This window comes from Myotis brandtii, unplaced genomic scaffold, assembly GCF_000412655.1.
Source record: "Myotis brandtii unplaced genomic scaffold, ASM41265v1 scaffold1137, whole genome shotgun sequence".
Classification (NCBI taxonomy): Eukaryota; Metazoa; Chordata; class Mammalia; order Chiroptera; family Vespertilionidae; genus Myotis; species Myotis brandtii.
The window spans coordinates 1989577-2010905 of record NW_005353916.1 but is presented as its reverse complement, the minus strand read 5'-3'; positions in this window follow the sequence as shown (position 1 = coordinate 2010905).

The window sequence follows — 21329 nt, the reverse complement described above, 5'->3', positions numbered from 1 at the left end:
TCTGTGTGGTATATAATATGATTTTATGGTTAGTGTGTGATATACAAGACTTTAATATGAATATATACAAAAATTATGTTTGAACTTTATGGGGGATTTGTAGCTAAGTCATCTTCTATTATGCATTGCTTCAGAACTCTTCTCCCTTTTTCTAGGTTTATTCAATTTTTATCTTGATGTTAAAGCCCTACCAGTGTATTTCTTTTTTAAATTTCTGAATGTGCATATTTAGATTTTAAAATAATTGCATTTCTTGGCTCTTCCTTTCTTGATTAATTTTGTTACTTGCTTTATCCATTCATTCTAAATCCTTAAATCTACTCAGATTTAATCTTGATTTAGTTAGTCATTCTTTCTGTGAATAATATACTTTTTTTGTTGTTTCAGCTGATTGGTAATGTCATTATTTCACCCTCACTCTTGAAGCACTGACTGATTATCACTGTATACAATTTATCTAGATTAATAGGTACCATCTATGAGCACTGTGAAGATACTTTCCCATTGTCTTCTGTGGTGTGTTGCTTACGAGAAGTTGGCTGTAACTCTATTTGCCATTACTTTATTCATAAACAGTCTACTTTTTTGATGCCTTTAAGATTTTTAAAAAAAAAATTTCCAGGAGAACTATCATGTGTTCAGACATGGATTTTAAAATATTTTCCTGTTCAAGATTACATGTGATCCTTTAAAATTTGAACACCTATATCAAAACATATCTTCAATTCTAAAAAGTATTCAACCTTCATCACTTGGAATGATCTCTTTCCCCCTCACTTTCTCTTGTTTGTTTCTATAACCCTTACATTCTCTTTTTATTTTCCATCTCTTTATTTTGGTGTGCTGATTCCTGGATAACTTCCTCAAATATGTTTTATCATTAACAAAATCTCTTCATTATTATCTAGTCTATTCTTTAATCCATCCATTGAGTACAATTATTACACTCATGATATATTTTATTCCCAGAATTTCTATTTGTTTTCTTTACATAACTGACCATTTGTTGTGTAGTCATTTCTGTTTTTATCTCATTCTTTCTTTCATCATTTTTAAGTATTTTAAACATGATATTTCTAAACTTTTAGATTACTATTTCTAGATCTGGCATTTAAATTATTCTTATGTATTCTGATTTTCTCAACTCAATGTTTTATATTTGCTTATACTATATTATTTGTTTGTTTTTCCTAATTTTGAGTTTATCTGAGAGTGGGTTGAGATATTCTGTAGAAATTGTGTCTGTGTTGTAACACTATTCAGCAAAGCACAGTTGTGTTCATGTTTACTGTGAGAATAATGGATTATCTTGGGTTTATATCTGTTTTCATGTCAATGTCTTGGATAATATGCATTTTATTCTCATATCTATGAATGATGCAACTTTGACATTGCAATATAGTCACAGGTGAAACTCTTATTCTACTCCAGATCTCAATAAATGTCATGCTTCTTAGTAGTATACATGCCATATTTCTAAATTTCTATTTCATGAGTAGTACATTACCTTGGGTTGCTACCTGTATTACTGAAGCTCAGTTGCAGTTCCCTTCTTCACACAGATTTGAGGCTGCAATTTCTCTTTCCAAAGATTTTGAATCCCTATATTCTCATGGCTATATTAACTTTCCTAATTCTATTATCCATTCATCTTCAGCAACCTTTGAACATTGTCTCTGAGTTAACTATTAACTTCTGATATTTGATAATTTCTCATTTTTAGCTTAGATATATATATATATATATATACTAAATTATTTTAATATGCACGATGTTAGCATAGAATTCTAAGTGTTTTGATCATGTTGTGAGGTAAAATGCTCTCAATCAGGCTATTTTTAATAAGGTAGTTCCAACATATTAGGAGAGAAATTATCAGGTAATTCATTGGATTTTTGAATTTGAGAAAGAGGAGAAATTGGTCATGATTATGTGAATATTTTTGTAAACGGATGACCTAAAATAGGAAACACATGTGAAGACTTAAGTTGGGAAGATTAGATTATAGATTTTATTTGAAATATATTGATCTAGATATCCCTTGAGACCTTTACTTGGGAAGACATATGATATATGATCTAATGTCTAATAGGTTTGAATAGGATATTTTTAAAATTGGAAACAATCTGCATCTCACTTACAATTCAAACTGAATAGGTTAGATGGCTCCACAGCATATGTAGAATGAGAGAACAAGATTTAAGATAGAATCCTGCATTATAGTGACATTTAAGGGATGGCAAACAACCAGAAAAGAAAACTAAGAAAGAGCATTCTAGCAATAGAAAGAAATCCAGAAGGGAATTATAACTAGAGGACAAAGGAAGAGAAATTTTATAATGGAGGAACTAGTAAAAAACACACACAACGATATCAAATACCTGTAGGTAAGCAAAATAAGAAGAAAAGTCTCATTTTTATGTAGATACAACTATTGGTGGACTTGATTAGAAAAGTTTCAGTCAACTCCTAAGTGGTGAAGTACAGATTGCAACTGAATGAGAAAAATCTAGGAAATAAGAAAATAGAATATTTTATCATAGATTTTTAATTTGTTAAAGATTAAGAAAGAAAATTCAAATAATCTAATAAGATTAAGATATTTGGTAGCAGTAGTTTCTAGATCATCCTAGGAAAGTGCTACCCACATCGTGAAACCCAAGCATACCCTCTACTTCTGCCAACATGGCTACTTCCATTGTGTGCCCCTTGCTCCAGCACTAGAGTGGTCAATGGCAAAGGCTGGCTAATAATTAACTGCCTTTTTTGTTGTTGTTGTCTATATAGTTTAATGCTTGACCAATGGTGTGTGCATTCTGGTAGTCATTTATATGCTATACAAATTCTTCACCATTCTCCTATATATGTCTTTATCCTACACTTCATAATTCTCTATTTTTAATTTTTAAAATATATTCTTATTGATTTTTTTTGAGAGAGAGAGAGAGAGAGAGAGAGAGAGAGAGAGAGAGGGAGAGGGAGAGAGAAAGTGAGAGGGAGAAAAACATCAATGTGAGAGAGAAACATTGATCAGTTGCCCTTTGGTACACACCCCAACTGGGAACCAAACCCACAACTTGGCCACGTGCCCTAATTGGAAATTGAACCATCAACTTTTTGGTGAATGGAAGGATGCTCAACCAACTGAGCCACACGGCCAGGGCATTTTGTTTTTTAATTTTAAAATTTTATTTTCTCTCACAGTCCTGACCAGCCCTCAATCTCATGTATCACAGCCCATGAGTCTATATATATTCTGTATATATTCTAACCATGGGACATTTCTTATTAACTGAGCTCTGCTCAGTGAGAGTATTATTCCTCACTAATCTCTATCTTGTCCATTCCTGAATGAGGTTGTCCTGCAGTTACCATCCATTTCAAAACCAACCATCCATCATCAAAACTTGTTCCTTTTCCTCCCTCTTTTAGCTAATTGCAAGATACTCTTTATGTGGCTGTAGTGTAAGAGGGGGTGGGGGCACTGGTACCGTCTTGACATGCGCCATGGGAGTCTTGGTTACCTGCTCATGCAGCTTGCTTGGGCCTTCTGGTTCTGCTTGTGCTTGATCCCAGATAAACCATTTCCATTTTGCAATGAATTATTTCTGAGTTGCTCAACTTTATGAAATGATCAGTCTGCCAGGACTCTCTACTTCATGATTACTATGAGGTGATGGCGGGGGTGGAGGGCATGAGAGAAATCGTCCCTAATTGGAAACCACTGTTCTAGATAGCAATGACAATTAGCAACAGCTATCAGGTCAATTTCTCTTATTGTTACCCTTTTCTTGATACATCTGCAATGCTTGATACATCACCATGAATTAAAAGCATTTCTATCTCATGCAAGAATTTAAAGGTATGTTCAGGCGTAGCATGTTAGCTCTGCTCCCCCAAAGTTTTTAGGGATGCAGCTCATTTCAGGTGATTACTTCCCATTTATAAGGTGTACAGCTTGTCCTCATGACACATGAAAACCATATTTTAGACAGTAGGACTGGGGAGGAAATGAAGAGAAAGACAAAAGCATATGAGGCAAATGTCATTTAAGGGAAGTTCAAAGACACTGTCACAACACTATCTATATTCATGCCACTGGCGCCAAACTAGTCACATGTCAGTCACTTGGAACAAGGAAGTTTGGAAAAGAAAAGACTTTGGGAGGTGATGTGCTCATCTAAAAAACAAAGATTTTTACTCTGGGAGAAGGAGGAAATGGCTGCTGGGTTCAGTCATCAATCTCTATCACACAGGGGACACGGTAACTGCTTTTATGTACCTGCTTAAAAAATAACAGTGAGCCTTAAAATGTCACGTTCACCATCAGGAACTGTGGGGAAGAGTTAGTATGAATTATTCTATCATTTAGGAAAAACGATCACCTAAGTGAAAGTGAGGTAATGTAAAGTCTAACTAAGAGAAAGGAGTATGCCACTAATAAACTGTTATTTAATTTTAAAAATATTCTGTCACCAGCTAATTGCAGATGCTTTTGAAGAAGGTCAAAGTTTCAGGAAACACAAAGTTATAGGGAGAGGAAAGTAGATGTTCTCACAGATATTACATCTCATTATCTTAATCGTATTGGGTGGTACCCAAGAAAGTATATTTCCTTTTTAATTTGTTAAGGCAAAGAAGCCAGGTTCATGGAAAATTGCTCCTGACTCAACTCATCCTGAGGTAAATATTCTGTAAAGCAGAAAAACATTTTACACTTCTCAGCATTAAATTATAGACATATGCATTGCACACGCATAAGAAATGTAAATTGGTATAGGGAAATGTATTTCAAAACATGTAAGAACTTATTTTTCATTTCTATATCATTATGCTTAAGTGTCTCCCCTAATCCTCTTTCCTCCTCTACCTACAATTTATTTCCATTTCTTTAGAATTCGATTTCTTTAAAAGATAACTTTCATCACCATTTCCATATCCTTACCTATCATTTGTTATTTCTGAGTTTGTAATCTGGAATCTTATTTACCACGGCACTACATCAGCTCTCACAGATTTACCATTAATAATCAAACTGACCTGATATTTCTTTCACCTTTATTTTACAAGATAACTGCATCATATTTGATATTGACCACCCCTCCTCATTTATTCTTAAAATCTGATCTTCCCACATAAAACTTCTCCATTTCACTTGTTGGCAACTCCATAATTTTGGTTGCTCAGAGCGAATTCTTGGGGGTCATCCTAGCTTGTTATTTTTCTTACACCCTGATTCTAAGCCATCATTAAATCCCATTGGTTCCACCTTCACATTTCACTATCTCCACGGAAGCTAGGCTGGTCCATGTAACAATACCTCTCACCTGGTTTATTTCAAGAGCTGCCAATCTGGTCTTCTTTCTTTTTTCTTTTCATTCTGACATGTAACTTTGCCCTCAAAGTGAATCTTTTAAAACATAAGTAAGTGATGCCAATTCTCTTCTCAAAACACTGAGGTGGCTCCCAATTTCACTCTGACTATAAACCAAAGTCTGTACATTGGCCTACACGACCTACCCCTGTTCCTGTTGCCTCTCTAATCTTACCTACGAACACCCTTACATCATTTTCGGTGAGCCAACAGGCCTACTTGCTACTATTAACACATTGTTTTAGATGAGTGTATTTAGAAAGCCTCTTCTGATTATGTGGGGAGAAGGAAAACATTGACCACAGAAGTGCAGCAGGTCTCAGGAATAACCAGAACAGATCTGCAATGCTACCAGTACTCTTTCTCTCAACATTTTCTTTGGCCACATTGTCTTCATTTCCTCAATAGGCTCAATCCATGGAGCTAGATCACTTAAAAATGACTGCTGAATGCTTACATATATCAGCATGGCACAAAGGAAGAAGGGGATTGACAATTATTCCATTGGCAGAATTTATAGTCAGCTGATGAGAATGGTTCAGGTGATCTTGTTTTGCCAGCAGTTCTAATATATTGTACAATGCTAAAATAAGATGTAATACTAAGGATAGTGTCTGGGCTTATAAGGCTTGGATTTTAGCCAAAAAAATATCATACTGGTTTTAGAATTCAAAAGTTTATTGCTCTCATGCAGTGTCTATTATGTAATAACATTTTAAAATATAAGATCGGTTGAATTTGTTTCTCTTTGTGGTTCCTACTTAAAAGTCTTATCACCAAGGGACTCTGCATGGTTAGAATCTGCAGTAGCTAGATACCACCAAGAGATCTAATCCAAATATTGTGCATGAAATTGTGGTTTCATAGCATACACCAAGAAGTGGTTTAATATTATGTTTGAAAAGTACGTATAGATGTCAGATTGTTATATAGTTTATGTAGGAGTTCATATGGCTTTACTAGACTCCCTTAAACTGAATACAGAAAATAAACAAAGGAAAAATGAGTGGATTAAAAATATGCACAAGAACAAGCTAAGCTATTTTCATATACAACAAAAAAGGATTTCTGAATATTTTCACTGATATTAGTGTGTGTGCATGCATGTGTGTGTGTGTGTGTAGTGTACATATATGAATGTGCTTTCACAACTGCATGTATATATATTTAAAACCTCATAGGTATTGATGGCTTCCACTGAGTGAGTTACAAATGTCAGGGTGTCAACTTCTTGTGACTCACTGCACACATGATGGTTGCAATTAGATATTCATACTGTTGAGGAAATTAGGTTTTAGTGTGAAAGTTAAAATCTTAATAATAACAATAGCCTTGTATTGATTATTTCATTGGATATTTTACATGTGTCTAATTTAAATAATGACAAATATTAACCAGATTATTATTATATTTTTATTTCTGCAGTACTTTGACCTCATATCTATTTCCAAATGTAAAATGCACAGGGAAGGAGGATCAATATTGGTTTTATTCCCTATTTACTCTAAGTCCTAGAGCACAGCCTCTGACTCAATAAATATCTGGAGATTGACTGACCTTCCATGATATAGTTAATTAATCTATGATTCAATAAGCAGCTTGCTCAGAGATCCATGGTTAGTAAGTAATAGATAGGGAATTAAAATTCAGATAAAACTGAACCCAGAATTAATGCCTCCTCTTTCCTACATAAACTTAAAAAAATGATTGTGGTAAAATACAAGTAAAATTTTAACATTTTGAACTGTGTACTTTCATGGCATTTAATACAGTCACAATTATGTGAAATGATCAACAACCTCTAATTCCAGAACATTTTATCACATGGAAAGGAAATCCATCCCATTAGGTCGTCATTCTTAGTTCCCGCTCCCCAAGCCTCTGACACAAATCTGCTTTCTTTCTCTAGAAATTTATCTATTCTGGCTTTTTTTCACTCAGCAAAACACTTTCAATGTTCCTCCATTTTGCACATTTACCCATACTTCATTCATTTTAATGACTGAATAATACCTCATTGTATAGATATCACATTTTGTTTATTTATTTAGCAATTCGTGGACATCTGGGTTGTTCCTATCTTTTAATTATTGTGAATAGTCATTCTGTGACAGACATTCATGTAAAGTTTTTAAACACCTCTTTTCAATTCTTTTGAGTATATACCCAAGAGTACAATTTCTGGGTCATATGGTAATTTTATGTTTAACATATTGAGGGACTACCACACTATTTTCAACAGCGACTGCACAATTTTTATTCCCACTGGTAATGTATGAGGGCTATAATTTCTCCACATCCTCACCAACATTTATTTTATTATTATTTTTTTAAAGTACAACTATCCTAGTGGTTTTAAAGTGGTATTTCATTGTGGATTTGCTTTGCATTTTCCTAATGACTAATAATACCACCGAACATCTTTTGATATGTTTGTTGAACATTTGTATAACTTCTTTGGAGAAATGTCTACACAAGTTTATTGCTCATTTTTAATTGGGTTATGTTCTTTTTGTTTTGTTTTTTAATATATTTTATTGACTACAGAGAGGTTGGGAGAGGGAGAGAGACAGATAGAAACATCAATGATAAGAGAGAATCATTGATCAGCTGCTTCCTGCATGCCCTGCATTGGGGATTAAACCCTGACCTCCTGGTTCATAGGTTGATGCTCAACCACTGAACCACGCCTGCTGGGCTCTTTTTGTTTTTGAGATGTAAGAGTCCTTTTATATTCTGGGTACAAGACTCTTGTCAGTACATGATTTGAAAATTTTCCTATTCTGTGTGTTGTCTTTCCACTCTCTTGATAATGGTATTTTATGCACAAAATTATTTTTAATTTCTTTCCTTTGTAAAGTTTTTATGTCACATATATCAATCAATTGCAGTGCTAAATACACACAATAGGAAAATACTAGTCTCTTCAAAAAAATGATGTTGACAAAGTGATATCCATGTGCAAATTAATTAAATTGAACCAATATTTTGTAACATGCACACACAAAAAGAACCAAAATGGAATTAAGACTTAATTCTAAAAAGTGAAACTATAAATCTCCTTGAAGAAAATGTAGGTAAGAAGCTTGCTGACATTGATTTTGACAATGATTTCCTGGATTTGACACCAAAAGCACCTGCAACAAATTTTTAAAAAAGACCAGTGGAACTACGTCAAACCAAAAAAGCATCTGTCCAGCAAACGAAACAATCAAGCAGCGTGTAAAGGCAATCTACAGAATGGGAGAAAATATTTGCAAACCATGTCTGGTAAGGGGTTAATATTCAAAAGATATATGAATCTCCTACAACTGGGTATTACAGAAACAAACAACATGATTTTTTTTAAATGGAGGAAGGATCTAAATAGACATTATTCCAAAGAAAATGTGCAAATGGGCACCAGGTATATGAGAAGATTCCCAACATCACTACTGAACAGAAAAATGCAGGTCTAAACCACCTCACACTCACAAGGATGGGCACTATCAAAAGGACAGAAAATAAGTGATGTGGAGCAATGGAACCCTCATTGGTGGGAATGCAAACTGGTGCAGCTACTACGGAAAATAGGATGGAGGTTCCTCAAAAAAATTAAAAATAGACTACATCGTGACCCAGCAATGCCTCTTCTGAAGATACATTTACAAAAACTGAAATCAGGATTTCAAAGAAATAACTGCTCCCTCATGTTCATTACAGCATTATTCACTATAGTCAAAAAGGAGCCCACATGTCCACCAGCATATAAATGAAAAAAGAAAATGTAGTATATACATACAATGTAATATTATTCAGCATCAAAAAAAAAGAAGGAAATCTTACCATGTGAAACCACATGGATAAAACTACAGGATATTATACTAAGTGAAATAAGCCAGTCACATAAAGGCAAATACTTTATTATTCCCCTTTTATGAGGTAATCAAAATAGTTAAAGTCATAATACCAGAGAACAGAATGGCAGTTGCCAGGGCTGGAAGACAGGGGAAATGGGAAATTGTTGCTCAATGGGTATAAAGTTTCAGTTGTGCAAAATGAGTATGTTCTAGTGATCTGTACAAGAGGGTACCTATATTTAATAAGAAGGTATACATTTTAAAAATTCAGTAAGAAGATGTATCTCATGCTGAGTGTTTTTAAACACACACACAAGGAAAGATGATGAATATGTTAAAATCTTGATTCTGGTCATGGTATTAAGGGTATATGCATGTGTCCAAAGTAATCAAGATATATACATTAAGTGTGTGAAATTTTATAATAAAGAGCTAATATGCTAATTAGACTGGATGGCAGAAGGACCTTCCAGAATGACCTTCCGGAATGACCAGTGGGCGGGGCTGTGGGGCTGCAAGGCAGCCAGGGCTGCGAGGGCCGAGCCCCTTGCACAAATTTCATGCATTGGGCCTCTAGTATCTCAATAAGACAGAAAAAAGCTGGTGGGAATGTGGTGGGAGGCGCTCAGGAATAAGAAAAGATTGTACACCTATGAGAGAAAGTATAGATAAATAGGAGAAAAGCAACATGGCTTTAAGAAAAAATATTACACATTTTCCCAAAGGTGCTCAATATCACTAATTATCAGGGAAAGTCAAAACAAAACTGTAAAATGTCACCTCACACCTGTTAGGAAGTCTAAGTAGAAGAATTTTTTAAAGTTCTTAGAGCACCTAACCTTTCAGATATATTGAAATATCAAATGTAGAAAAATATATTCAGTTCTTGTTCATTAAAACTATATAGAGACATAGTTAAAATAGTTACTTTATTAAACAAAATTATTTTATTAATAATATGTCAATAGTATAGTATTTTGCTAATACATGAAATATTTTTAAACTCAATAAAATAAAAACTATAGAGTATCCCAATTTTAAACAACAGGTGTGTATATGAAAAGGCCATCCAAATTAATGGAAACAAATTTTATATTTTGCCCATTATAATTTCGCTTTTAAAAGTACATTTTTCATATGTTAACTTAACATTTAGCATAACATTGCTTTTTGGGAGGGAGAATAGAAGAATCTCTTTCATAAGTGTGTAAAGTATCATCTGAGTCTATTAATATAACTTTTTTTAATACTTAAGAGATATTTTTGTAAGTACTAAACTATATCTGTGGCAGGGATTCCTTAATAAAAGAGTAAGATCATGGTAATACATTACTACATATTTATAATGAGGTTTTCAATCCTCAAATTATCTAAACTGATATATTGATAAGATTCTTATGTAAAATAACTGAAAGAAAAGAATTCCTATATAAAACGTTATAACTGTGGTCCGTGAACTAGTAATTTGCATCTGTGATGATGAGAAAATTCTGGAACCAGTGATTCCAGTCTCCTACCCTCCATTCCACAGCACGTAACTGGGCATCACAGCCTGCTACCAGGTTTTCCTTTCTCCTTAGAAATGGAGCTCTGGTCATTCGATTAATTCAACACACATGGTTTTCACTATATACTACATACTGTGTTAAATGTTGTTGTGCAAAGTGGATTTAGGCATAGTTCCTGTCCTCAAATCCCACAGCTTAATACAATAAAACTATTCCAGTGGGTACATTTGTCCTCTCTGTCATACATAATGACATCCACACTCCACTAGAATTTCTTGCCAACCACTTGCTTGCCTTAAAGGTGCTTAGTGTTTACATACTTCATTAAAATAATCATGTCAAGGGTTACTATTTCTCATTATAAATATCAAAATTGAATATTAGAGAAGTTAAGAAAATTACCAAAGGGCAAATTGCCAGTAAGGGAAGACTTATTTAGAAAACAGTTTTATGATCCCATAATCAATGGTGAGAATAACATCATCAAATGTCACCAAATGTCAGCTACTTATAAACATAAGGACACATGTCACAAAACTTTCTGTCTGAATTTCTCCTCTCGATTCCTCCCTAAACCAATTCTAATCAATTAATGGGTTCCTAGCTGAAAACCACTTCTAATTTGAAATCCCAGTCAGACCTCTCAGTATCACATACATATTGACCCAGGCAGGGAGCAGTTGCACAAAATTATTCTTAAAATAAATTCAATTTAGTATAGCATTTCAGAAACCTAGGGACCCGAGTGCCAATGTTGGTCTAGAGGCTGTTCTTACTACCACAGCAAAGTATCTGTGATCACACAAAAAAGATTCATTTTATGAATCATTTTAAACGATCAATAGACGGTCCCCCCTAAATAGATATTACCTTAAAATCCCCTATTTCCACTTGTAGCCATGGAGATTACAAACCATAGAGATAGACTGAATTTTCCTAGGACAGTTGGGAAATTTACACAGGAAGAGCTTATTCAAGATCTGGAACTTCTCTTGGCACCTGAGATTCAGAAATATCTCCCCTGTGCTCTGATCGTGTGTGACATTTCACACATGGACACTCATCCAATCACACAATGAGCCAGATTTCTCAGAAACCTTGGGACTTCCTCACATCTCATGTGTGTATACATGATAAGTCCAGACAGATGGAAGAGAGGATGTCCATTAATGCAGAGTAGTAAATCTACATAGGGCTGAGTGAAATATTTTATCAGCTGGGGTTTTCCTACGAAGTTTTTCCTACCCTTTATGTAGCAATGCCAAAAACTCAGAAATATTAATATCTGGGCAAAAATTTCTAAAGTAGGTATAAAATTGCTAAGAGGAAGGCAAAAGAAAATAGAGAATGGGGAACACGTGCTAAGCCTAAGCATCCTTTGCTTTCCAAAAACATGTTTTCAGTAATATGATGATTACTTCTGTACTTGAAAAATAATTCTGCAAGCGTTTTCCCCATTTTTAATTTTTAAATATCTGCAACCTTTTTAGTATTCTTATGATAAAAGTTCTGATTGAGATAAAGCATAATAGTACCTAGTTAATACATTATAATAGTACTAGAGGCCCGATGCACGAAATTTGTGCAAGAGTAGGCCTTCCTTCCCTCTGGCACCCAGGACCCGGGCTTCTCTCACAGCTCCGGCTTTGTCCAGAAGGACATCCAGACTAATTAGCATATTACGCTTTTATTATTATAGATTGTCTTGACAGCCCACTTACTTAAACATTTTTTGTCTGTGCCCAAACATCTTAGGGATTTGATATCCTTTCAGTTTTTCTGAGAGCTAGACTAATTAAAAGCATATATTAATTCAAGCCATAATACATATCACCAAATGTACTATACATGCCTCTCACATCTGAAGGGGCATGATAAATTGAATCCTGTCTGTCGCTGTGGGTGCTTGCTCTGCAGTTATCCTGGAAATCTAAGAGGCAGTGTACTGCTCATTTGTAATAGTGAATACTTTATTCACAGGGTTTTGCATCATCCAGAGTTTGTGCCTTGAAGGCATTTCACGCAGACAAGAGTCATCTCTGATGAGAATACTTTGTCCTTTAAGTGCAACAGTTCATAATAATATTAACTACATGTTATAAAAATTTGAACAAATTGCCAGCAGTTAACACTCTCACTGATGCACTCATTTACTTGCTTTCCAGGGTCACCCAGGTTAACACAACCATTAGACCAGCGGTTCTCAACCTGTGGGTCGCGACCCCCTTGGGGGGGCGAACGACCCTTTCCCAGGGGGCACCTAAGACCATAGGAAAACATATATATAATTACATATTGTTTTTGTGATTAATCACTATGCTTTAATTATGTTCAATTTATAACAATGAAATTGGGGGTCACCACAACATGAGGAACTGTATTAAAGGGTTGCGGCATTAGGAAGGTTGAGAACCACTGATTTAGACCAAAACATTGTACAGTAGCTGATGGATGACATTTTCCATTAAAGATGCTACAGGAAATAAGAAGTAATTAGGTTCTATTCCTATAACCATAGTAGCTGGTATGAAATATTAGTACAAGCTGATTGAGAACTATTCATCTAAGAACTTACCTAAGTATAAGGAATAACTATTTTGTGCATGAAATTTTGTTCCTTAAAATCATGGGTAAACTTCACAATATCAAAGAAAACTAAAAGCGATCAAATATAGTTAGAAGAAACAAAAGCACTCTTAATGGTTGATATTAAAGAGTACATTTATTGGATATTACAAATATATACAATCAGTGGTGGGTTTATGGCTCTTTCTTTTGTCAAAGGGATGCTGTATAACAAGTTAGTCTTCTCTTGAATTTTAAATATTGGCTTTATGACTGAGGACAATGATACCCAGTCTTGGTGTTATGAGCCCCCTGGTATAAATTCAGCTCCTGGAATTTTTCTGAAATTTGATCTAATGCCTTTTATTGACCAGTTTTCAACATGGTTTCCATCTGAGTGCTAATCTGGGTAATGATCTAGTTTCATTTTTCCCAATTCTGCCCAAGCTGTCGTCATGGTCATACCTAGTTTTTTCCATGCCAGTATTTCTCAACCAGGGGTCATTTTCCTCTCTAGAGGACATTTGACAATGTCTGGATATATTTTTAATTGCTACAACTGGGAGGATGCTACTGACATCTAGTGGATGGAGGCCAGGGATGCTGTTAAATATCCTGCAATGAACAGGGCAGCATCCCCCACCCTCACCCCAACCTCGTCCCCACTAAAAATTATTCAGTAAAAAAAAAAAGTCAATAGTGCTGAGATTGAGAAACCCTGATCTCAATCTAAATTTTTCTATCCCTGTGCCAAAATGGTTGGCAATTAGAAGCATGTTTATAATAAAAAGATAAGCAGGAGAGATAATGCACATTTTATTCATTTTTTTTACAACCCGGTGAACTGTGGATAGCCAAACTTTACAAGCAACCTTGACTTTTATTAATTTAAATTTCATAGAAGTTAACATATATAGAGAAAAGCACAAAAACCATAAATGTGAAGCTCCAAAAAAATTTAAAATAAACAAATCTAGGTATCCAAAACTTCTAAACAATGTTTCTAGGACCCTAGTAATATCCTCTTAACTTTGAATATTCAGTCCTAGACTCATTTCTCAGTTCTATATTATTCAACTTTGTGGCACGATGCTTCTCTACCATTTTTAAAAGCAAATTTGTATATTAGTAGCATCTTAAATTAGAAATATTTTTAGTAAGTTTAAGGATAGATTAGAGAAAAAGGTAAATGTCAAGTTAAAAGGATATTGTACCACCACATTTTACAAACATAAACACTGATATGTATTTAATCTATTTATAGTTTTTGTATCACCATGAATTGTATTATAGAATATAGCCTGTGAATTTGTACATACATTTGTTTTGATTTCATTCTATTGGCCAAAGCATTTGTGCATTTATCACTTTAATAGATATCAACCTATTTCTCTCCAACAAAAAGCTGTATCAATTCCCATTTTCTCCTGCAATATTTAAGCATTCCTTTCTCTCTACAAGGCCACCACCTATGTTATCATTATATAATATTCCATGATAGCATTACATGCAAACCATACCCAATTATATTTAATAAATTTCAATGATAAGCTAAGTAAGAAATATTCAGACCATACAGAATCCATTTATAATTCATTTATTTAAAACAAATGCAAGCATATATAAGTATAGATAGAAATATGATTGCCTAAGTATAGAGAAAGTAATAAGGGGAAAAAGGCAAGTAGGCAGTGTGGGAGCAGGAGGTCTTAGTACTTTTAGAAATAACTGAAAAAATGTAAGTAAAATGCTAATAATTTCACCAAATATTGAGCAATAGAGAGGAAGGGCTATCCCAACACAAACTGAGTGAAACTGAAAGGAAGATCTGGAGTTGTACTGGAACTCTCTCTCTAACTCACTGGTTAAAGGTTGTTACAGGTTCCTTAGGGAAGGGGACTAGGAGGCTGGTGCTGGAAGCCACATTCTGCCATAATATTTAGTTTTATACCAGTATCTATATTATGCTGTAGAACATTCTCATTAAGACATCTTCGATAAAAATGTGTCCAGCTGCAACTTTGCGGTTTTAAACCACGAGTATCATAGAAATGGTGCCTCAGCTCTTTTCATCCATTCTTCTTAGCAGGATTCATATAAGGCATGCACACATGGAGAGAGATCCCTGGAGGTCAGCATTCCTACATAATATGTTGCACCAGGTACTAGATGGAAGCTGGAAAACATTGTTCTCTAGTCAGATCTGTCTGGAGACACAGAAAAACAGAATGGATGCAGCATTTGGCACAATTTTTTAACTATCACATTTGTGGAACCAGCCATACAATTCAAGGGCCAACACTCATTGAATACATTTTGTAAAATAATGCCAAAATATAATCAGAGAATGTATAAGAGCATTATAGGAGCACTGGAGACTAATAGGGAAGCAGTATTGATGTGGTTGGAAATAATGCTTGGAAGCTAATATTCAGAGGAGTTACTGATTATTCAAAGAAAGGTAGGAGTAGAGTTTGTATGTTCGGTTTGAACAGTGCTAGGTCAATAAAATACTTCCTTTTGTTTTAATATGTATTATTTATGTAAGACTAGGGAATATTCCTCTTCTTATTTCTTATTTTAAATTATTTTATAGTACCTACTTAATACATTATAATAGGGTTGGAAATAATGCTTGGAAGCTAATATTCAGAGGAGATACTGATTATTCAAAGAAAGGGAGAGGTAGGAGTAGAGTTTGTATGTTCGGTTTGAACAGTGCTAGGTCAATAAAATACTTCCTTTTGCTTTTATATGTATTATTTATGTAATACTAGGGAATATTCCTGTTCTTATTTCTTATTTTAAATTATTTTATCCACACATCATGAGTCTACTTTTGAACTCAGTAGTGACAAGGTCAAATGAAACTGATAATTTTGCTTGCAGGGTAGTTACCGTTAACTAAAGCATCACACGGCACTGCCATGGTTCCTTCTTATTGCCATTGATTTTGTGTTATTTGAGATTAGTCTATAAACTCAAATGTCAAGGCTGCCATTAAAATTTAAACATTTATTTCAGGCTACTAGCTTATATATTAAAGTCATGCTTTGGTATTTATACAAAGCACCTCCCCAAAATAATAATTTTAATATATTTAAGAATTGAAGTCTACTTATTAAATGGGAAGTTGGAGGTTTGCTGAGATATGGTGTTGGTGACGGGTTGAAGTTAAATGCCACAATAGTGTGTTCTAGAAGTTACTGGTTATACAAAAGACCTGCATGGCTATTAAAACCTATGTAGAATATATAAAATATTTTCACCGCTAGATATTTTAACCATAACTTCTTACATATTCAAAAGTGGTGTTTAGACCCCAGTATTTGTTCATCACTCTAAATATGAGAACAGCAAGGCTGAGACCTCACCCAGGCTCAGGCTTTGATTCCTCGGAATGGGAGCACCTGCACAGTGGACATGAGAGCTGCAGCTTAACACAAATCAATTTTTTAAAGTCAACACAACGAGTGCCCCTACAATGGCTTAAATTAAAATAAAAACTGTATCCAGTGAAGACTTATTTTGACTGTTATACTGTCTAATCAGATCAGAATTCCTGGAATAAACCATTCTTACTAAGGTTTTCTTGAAGGTGCAGGCACACATAGATCACCGTCTGATTGCTTTAACGCCTTTTGCTACTAAAGAAGAATATTTTGGACTTGGAGACAAACTCTTATGGAGAGATATGGCTATTTATACATGATCAAGATCAAACACCAATCCCTACCGACATAAATACTTTTCAACATTTCTACCACTTTGATGTTACTATTCCATGAATTTAATGTGTATATGTAAGAAGTACTGACTGAATGTTGATTGTTGGCCTGTTCTTTTGAGGAGTATACATTGGCCAGTCCCTAGAGCTCACTTCATGGAGTTAATTAAACAAATATTATAAACTTATATAATTAATAAATAATGACAAAGTATGATAGGTGACAGTAAAGAAATAGATAGGGAGTATGAAGTAAATGGGTAGAAAAAAATTCATTGGGGATCTTTTTTGTGTGATTATGAAAGGCTGCTCAGAAATAGTGACATTTAAACTGAAATATTCAGAGGAATAAAGGTGTTCCAAATCTTTGAATTGGGGAAGACTCTGAGCATTTGAAGAATTCAAAGTAAGTGTGGTTGGAATACATACGGTGAGGTAGGAGAAATAAGGCATGGGGTGTTGAAGAATGGGAATGCAGGAGCTGAATCATGCCAGCCATGTTCATAATTTTGCATCTTATACTTAGTGAAATGGGAACAGTGTGAGTGGGTTTTAAGAAAAGGAATGACATGATCCAATTAAAATTTATAAAGGAATTTGGATGCCTTGGGGGATACTGGAATATTGAAAGGTTAAAAAAAATCCAGAAAAACAAATATCACAATTAACAAAAAGGCAAAAGATCTGCAAAGACATTTTTTCATCAAAGAAGACATATGATAGCAAATAAACACAGAAAAAGATGCTTAACAAAATTTGTAGTATAAAAATTAAAACCATAATGAGATATGATTATATACCTATTAGAAAAGCTAAAAAAAAATAAAAATCTGGCAATACCTATGCCAACAGTATGTAGAATAAAAGGAACTCCCATTCAGTGGTGATAGGAATGTAAAATTGTATAGCCACTTTAGAAAATAGAATGCAGGTTGGTTTTCTTTTCTTCTTCTTTTTTTATATTATGCATAGACCTTATACAACACAGCAATCATAAATCTAGGTGTTTTTCTAAGTGAGTTGAAAATTTATATTCAAACAAAAACCTGTATAAGAAAGTTTATAGCAGCTTTATTCATAGTCACTAAAAACTAAAAGAAAACAAGATGTCCTTCAGCAGAGGAATAAATAACCTAATTGCGGTACATGCACAGAATGCAATACCAATGCATCAATAAAAAGGAATGAGTTATTGATTCACTCAAACCCATGGATTTATCTTAAATACATCTTACTAAGTGAAAGAAACTGGACCCAAAAGGTTACACACTGCAAGATTCCTTTTATATGACATTCTACAAAAGCCAAAACTACAGAATGGAAAGCAGATCAGTGGTAGCCAGAAATCAGGAAGGTAGGGAGGCTGACTAAAAATGGGAGAACATTAGAAATTCCGGTGATGGCATTGTTCTGTATGGGTGGGGGGACTTGTGACTGTACGGCATATGTCTCTCAAAATCCAAAGTACAATGTATCACAAATGAATTGTGGTGTATTAAAAGTAAACATACACACACACACACACACACACACACACACACCCAGGAAGCAGTGTAGAATGTGGCAATTAAATCTAACTGTGTTAAGTTGTATAACACAACTTTCCTGAAAGGATGGGAGAGAGGAGAGCTGACCTAAGCAATGTTGAAAAACAACGTTTTCATTAGAAACTGTAAGGGTAACCACAAAAGAAACTGTTCATGAACAACATGAAGATCAGTCCTGAGAGCCTCAGGAGAAGTGTATTTGAAAGGTTTTATATAGTCAAAATATATCATATTTCTAAAGAATAAATATTACATCTCAAAATCAGTGCGTTGGCTACGCAAAAGCAGACTTATCATTTTAACAGAGCTAAACTACTTTAAAATACCCCAAGCACTTTGAATTTGTGCAGTGGTGTGCTTTAATTTGTTATCCAGGTTGAGATCTAGGAGGTTGATGCTAAGTATGTCCAAGTAGGTGGGAATGGAATGAAGGGGAAAATAATCTACCCCCACTGTCCTAGACACACAGATTGGAATTTGGTAGACTTCTGTTTATTCAAGAATTAATAATCAGAAAAGTCAACAATTTGTTTTGAAAGATATTCCGTGACTTGAAGACAGAGAAATGATCCTGAAACTTCAAAGTAAAACCAAATTCTGGATAAATACTTACAACAGAAAACAAAGAACATTCTGCATCACAGAAAGAAAGAAAAAAAAAAGGAGACAAAAGAAAGGGAGGGAGGAAAAATCAAAAAAATGTGAGTGGATGCAAATGAATCAAGTAAAATATGGTAAACATGAAAGTAAGATGAAGAGAGGTAAGGAAAAATATTAAAGGAAAAATTAAAGCCTATATTAAAAGCAGGAATGAGAAATGTTAAAATGTAGAGGCTGAATTATCAGACTTGAAATGATCTCCAGATAGAAAAAGAAACAGAATGAGTATGTTAAAACAACTAAAGAAATGATACACATTGAGGGAAATAAGACATCCGATCAAATAAGAGGCAGTCTAAGATATAACCAGATTAAATTTTAAGAGGCAAAAGATGTCACATCACTGGACGAAAGAACATTACCATTCTTTAGGTTCTTAACTATGTATGAGAAACTTGCAGCAATTTATACTCATATGAGCAAAACAACATATTTATTATCTTCCCATACCTCAACAACTGTAACAAGTAAAACTTAATATTATGTTTGTGTCTTTATGCATATGAGGAAACTTTATATTGATTTATAACATAACATAAATTATGACCATATAATAATAGCTGAATGCTTAAAATGTGCCCCACACTGCTTTACCTTATTTGATCTTTCTAACACAACTAAGAAGTGGGTACTATTATTATCCTACATTATACATGAGCCATTAATATTTAAAGAGATCAAGTCACTTTTCCATGGTTAAATGACTCATGTGTAGTGAAGCTGCAATTCGAACTTGTCTACTCGTAAATGAGAGCTCTGAAATACTACTTAATGCTGTTTCTTGAATAAACTGTTCAATTATTAAGGGTATTATTGTTTCTCATTCATGCATATAAAAAGCTATTATTCAAATTGCTGTTTGGCATTTTTAAATATATCAACCATTTTTTAAATCAAATATCTTAGATTGTATTTTTGACTAAAATATCCATTGTGATATGATTACATGAACATAAGTCAGGTTTTTAAAAATATTTAAATTTTTTTTTAAATATTGTTGAAAGTATTACATATGTCTCTTTTTCCCTCCAATTACCTCTTCTACCTGCCCCTACCCCCAGCCCCAGGCCTTCACCACCATATTGTCTATATTCATGGGTTATGCATATACTAGGTTGTACTGGTTAATCATGCGGATTTTTTTCAATAGATGAAGTTACACATATGTTGATATATATATGTGATTTGATATGTATGCTATTTTGTTGTATTGCTCCTTCAGATGACCACTTGTTCCGATCGATGGCACATGCACTTTCTGAGCAGCAATTCAAAACATACGAAGAAGTGGGAAATTGGGTCTCTGAATGGTCGGCCTCAAAACAAGAAAAGTTCTACGGGGATGGTATCCACGAATTACCTGAAAGATGGGGGAAATGGGTAGCTAGCGATGGACATTACTTTGAATAAAGCATTTTTGATGTTTCTCTTGGAATTATCGTGTTTTCTTTGATTACAAAATCCACATTATGGTTAATAATGAGGATTAATTATTAACCGGTTGAAAATGTGGATTAACCATTAACCGGTTAATAATACGGATTAAATATTAACTGGTTACTAATGCGGATTTTGTAATCCAAAAAAAACATGATAATTTCCACTTCTTTGTACGTTTTGAAGTGCTGCTCAGAAAGTGCGTGTGCCATCGATCGGAACAAGTGGTAATCTGAAGGAGCAAGGTCTGGTGAATACGGCAGGTGGGTTAATACTAAGTTTGCATGCAAGTTCTTTGGTTGATCTCTTCCTACCAACCTCCGCCTTCAATATTTTAAGCTCTAAATTTATTTAAGGTAATTTACCTGCTATTTGTTTAAATGTATGCTGTGAAGTTGGGATATAAATTATTTATTAATAATGGGTTAATTTAGTGCTATTTATCACATGCCCATTCCCTATCAATTAGTAATTCTTGCACATACGTAATTTATTAAATTTTTTTAAACACTAGAATTTTATCTGGAAAATTATCATTGATCAAAACATCTGTTTATGTGCTCAAGTGGCTATGTAATATATCTATTAAATATATTTTAATATGTAGAAGATCAGATACCCAGTTACACTTCTCTTTTCCAAATGTTATGAACTTACTAAGCGTGTTATTTC